This window comes from Phacochoerus africanus, chromosome 1 (genome assembly GCF_016906955.1).
Source record: "Phacochoerus africanus isolate WHEZ1 chromosome 1, ROS_Pafr_v1, whole genome shotgun sequence".
NCBI lineage: Eukaryota > Metazoa > Chordata > Mammalia > Artiodactyla > Suidae > Phacochoerus > Phacochoerus africanus.
The window spans coordinates 272,184,157-272,188,333 of record NC_062544.1 but is presented as its reverse complement, the minus strand read 5'-3'; positions in this window follow the sequence as shown (position 1 = coordinate 272,188,333).

The window sequence follows — 4,177 nt, the reverse complement described above, 5'->3', positions numbered from 1 at the left end:
ATATATATAATAGGATGTAGCTTATGCTATTTATAAGTAGTGAATTTTAACTAAAATTTTAGACTTTCTTTGTTGTTCATGAAATTATACTTAAGGCCATTCCAAAAATAATGAATTCCAACAATATTTTGAACAACGACCGTGTGATTATACTATGTGCCTAATATTAGGAGGTAAACACTTTAGAGGTTAAAAAAAAAACTCACTTGGATACTTACATTTTGGTTGATATTATACAGAATACAATAAACCATGAGATAATGTGAATTCTGGTTAGGTTTTGGCTAGGGCTTCTCTTTCTCCATCCTAGGGGTGGTGTTTGGTTGGGGGAAGTGTTTACAATTCAGTTCATTAAAAAGTAATTGGTTTATTTATTTTCCACCTAATAAAATGGAAATATCTTTGTTCAGATAGTTATTAGGAGATAGAGTATAAATAGGTTTTTATTAACTTTGCAATAACTCAATTTAGCTTTTGTGAGCTGGTAGTTTTTGGATCTTATAGCTTTTGGTTCATTTCCTGAATTAGTTACAATATTTTATAGTCATTCCTCATTTGTTTTTATTTTTTCTCTTTTCTTTCTTTCTTTCTTTCTTTCTTTCTTTCTTTCTTTCTTTCTTTCTTTCTTTCTTTCTTTCTTTCTTTCCTTCCTTCCTTCCTTCCTTCCTTCCTTCCTTCCTTCCTTCCTTCCTTCCTTCCTTCCTTCCTTCCTTCTCTTTCTTTCTTTCTCTCTCTCTCCCTCCCTCCCTCCCTTCTTTCCTTCTTTCATAAGAATTTTAAGTTCCTTAAGGAGGTGAAACCAAGTCTTTATATTCCTGGCATGCACCCTATAATACAGGTACTTATCAGGAGTTTGTGCAGTGGAAATGAATCCGACTACTATCCATGAGGATGCAGATTTGATCCCTGGCCCTACTCACTGGGTTAAGGATCTAGCATTGCCATGAGTTGCAGTGTAGGTCGCAGACACTGCTTGGATCCAGTGTTGCTGTGGCTGTGGTGTAGGCCAGCAGCTCTAGCTCTGATTTGACCCCTAGCCAGGGAACTTCCATATGCAGCCCTAAAAAGAAAAAAAAAATTGCTAGTAATTATCATGATAATTCCAATAAGAACTAACATGTAGGAATTATTTATAATGTATTTAGCATAATTTTAAGCAATTTCTTATTTAAACTTATTTACAGCTATAAGTAGTCAATTTATATAATTTCTTGTTTATAAATGAAAAAAATTGAGTCAAAGCGAGGCGAAGAAACTTGTTCTGAAAGACAGCTAGTAAGTAGTGAGTTAAGTTCAGTTGGTTTGAGTCCAGGCTACTGCTAAAACTACATGTGTGCTGCCAAATACATGTCAGTTCATTATTTATTCAATTAGAAAAAATATTAGCCACAGGCAGTACCTTGGGCAGAAGAAAGATTAAAAATCATGATATTGGCTTCCATATCTGACTCAAACCAACTAGTTAGGAAGAGAAAGATGAATGAAGTTTTCCAATGTTGAATCTTGAAGAAGGAATTATTCAGACAACTGGGAGTAGATAGATGTCCCAGCACAGAGAAGAAAGCATTAAAAAAAAAAAAAAAAATAGAGACGCTGGAGTTCCTATGGTGGCACAGTGGAAATGAATCTGACTAGGAACCATGAGGTTGTGGGTTTGATCCTGGTCTTGCTCAGTGGGTTAAGGATCTGGTGTTGCTGTGAGCTGTGGTGTAGGTCACAGATTTGGCTTGGATCCTGCATTGCTGTGGCTGTGGAGTAGGCTGGCAGCTGCAGCCTGATTTGACCCCTAGCCTGGGAACATCCATATGCTGCGGGAGTGGCCCTAAAAAACAAACAAACAAAAAGAGAAGTGATATTAAATATTTGAGAAATGTAAGCTACATTCTAGAGTGTGTCTACTCAGGTAAGCATAGGCCAGATGATGGCTGTTTTGGACTATGCTAAGGATTTAAGACTTTAACCAGAAATGATGGAGGCTCTGGAGTTAAGAAGGGCTAATAATATTGATAACCTCTTAGTGCCATCCTAAAAGATCTCCTGTACCTCCCATTGTTGTTTTCTAATAGTACCTACAGCCTTCAAGGATGATATGTATGCTAGTTAAATGGGATGGTGGTATGTAGACCTAGGATATTCTTGCACATTAGGTCAAGGCCAATCCTGGATGCTGAAGTCTACAGTTCAAGGCAAAGATGTATATTAACCATGAAAAGAATCAAAGAGGGATTCCCGCTGTGGCACAGTGGGTTAAGAATCCTACTGCAGCAGCTCTGGTTGCTGCAGATGTTTGGGTTTGATCCCCAGTCTGGTTCAGTGGATTATAGGATTCCGTGTTGCTGCAGCTGAGGTGTGGACATCAGCTGTGGCTTGGATTCAGTCCCTGGCCTGGGAACTTCCATACGCCACAGGTGCTGTTATTTAAAAAAAAAAAAAAGAAAGAAAGAAAGAAAAAAAAACAGAAAATGAATTACAGAGTGTGCCTGTATAAACATCCAATGTACTTAAGGAATGTAATTGCTCAAAACATTGTTGACCAGGCCAATGATCACAAAAATTCCCCCTTTTCCTGAAAAATCTACCTTTGGAAATGCATTTATAACTGCATCATAGTAGCTGAGCAGTTGTAATTTTGATAACAATTCAATGCTTTGTTTATACCATGCACTACCTCTAGGTTTAGGTTTGTAAGTAAATCTATTATTGAACATGCTTTCTGAAAATAGTTTGAAAAATAGTTCACTTTTTTTTTTGGCTGCACCTGCAATGTATGGAAGTTCCTGGGCCAGGGATCAAATCCGGGGTGTAGCTGCAACCTATGCTGCAACTGTAGCAACATCAGATCCTTAACCCACTGTGCCAGGCCGGGGATGGAACCCACAACCCAGCAGTTACCTGAGCCACTGCAGAGGCAAGGCCAGATTCTTAATCCACTGCGCCAAAGGAGGAACTCGAAGAACAGTTCACTTTTTATTGTGTGAATAAATAAGTTAAAATCCATGTTGAATTTTAATTCAGCCAAACACTAATTAAAAGAGACAAAATTAGAGCTTTCCTTCATTCTTCCTGACAGCCTATGGAAGGTGATTGATGTATGGGCATCTGAGATGGAAGATTACAAACGTGTGACTGCCACGCTCAAGGCAAGTTATGTTACATAAACAGCCTGGACTAACAAAGGCTAACTGTGCTTTACATGATGAAGAAGGCATGCATTTCTGCACGTTCTGCTAATACAAAATGATGTGATTTTCAAAAGATAAAAATGTATTTACCTTTGGCAGGCTTTGGCATGCATGGGTATCATTTTGACATTACTTCTGTGCAATGGAAATGTTGAAAGAAAATTAGAGGCTTGTGTTAAGAAACACATGTACAATCTGAAAATTCCTCCTTCTTTTGGTGACTTATCGATACCTGAGATTGGGCAGAAATTTTTAGCCTTCAGGTGAATTGGCTAAAAAGTGGATCATTGTGAAGTTAAAAATGCTACCAATCATGTTAGCCAAGTCCTTAGTGCTGTGATGGCATTAGCTTTAATAATTTGTCATGCTTGCTGTCAGACGTTGACGTGCGTTCATATCTAAGACCCCTCTCAAATGCCACCTTCTTTCTTTGTAAAGACGTTCCTAATTCCTCCCAGCTTCTCATCTGTCTAGATCTCTATAAAGACAACGTATTTGTCGAATGAGTTATTTACTGCCATATTATGCATATCTTTCCAGGGTGTTGTATTGTTTTCCTATTGTTGCCATAAGAAATTACCAAAAGCAAAACAAAATGAAACAACAACAACAAAACAACTTGTGGCTTAAAACAACAACATTAAAAAACAACTTCCTACCTCAGTTATGCAGGTCAGAAGTTTAGGTGAGCTTGACTAGATTTTCTGCTATGGATCATAAGGTCAAAATCAGATTCTTAGGCAGCTGAGCTCTTATCTGGGGGCTCCAAGGTGATTTAGGTTTTTAGCAGAATTCAGTTCCTTGTGGCTGCATGAGTGAGGCTCCTGTTTCTCTGCTGGCTCTCAGCCAAGAGCCCTCTCAGCTTCTCAAGGTTTCCTTGTTACACTGCTTCGTCTTCAAACAGCAATAGTTGGTTGTGTTCTTTTTATGTTCTGAATGTTTTATTTCTCCTTCCACTGAAACTCTTCTGCTTTTCTCCTTTTTTTTTTAAGGGC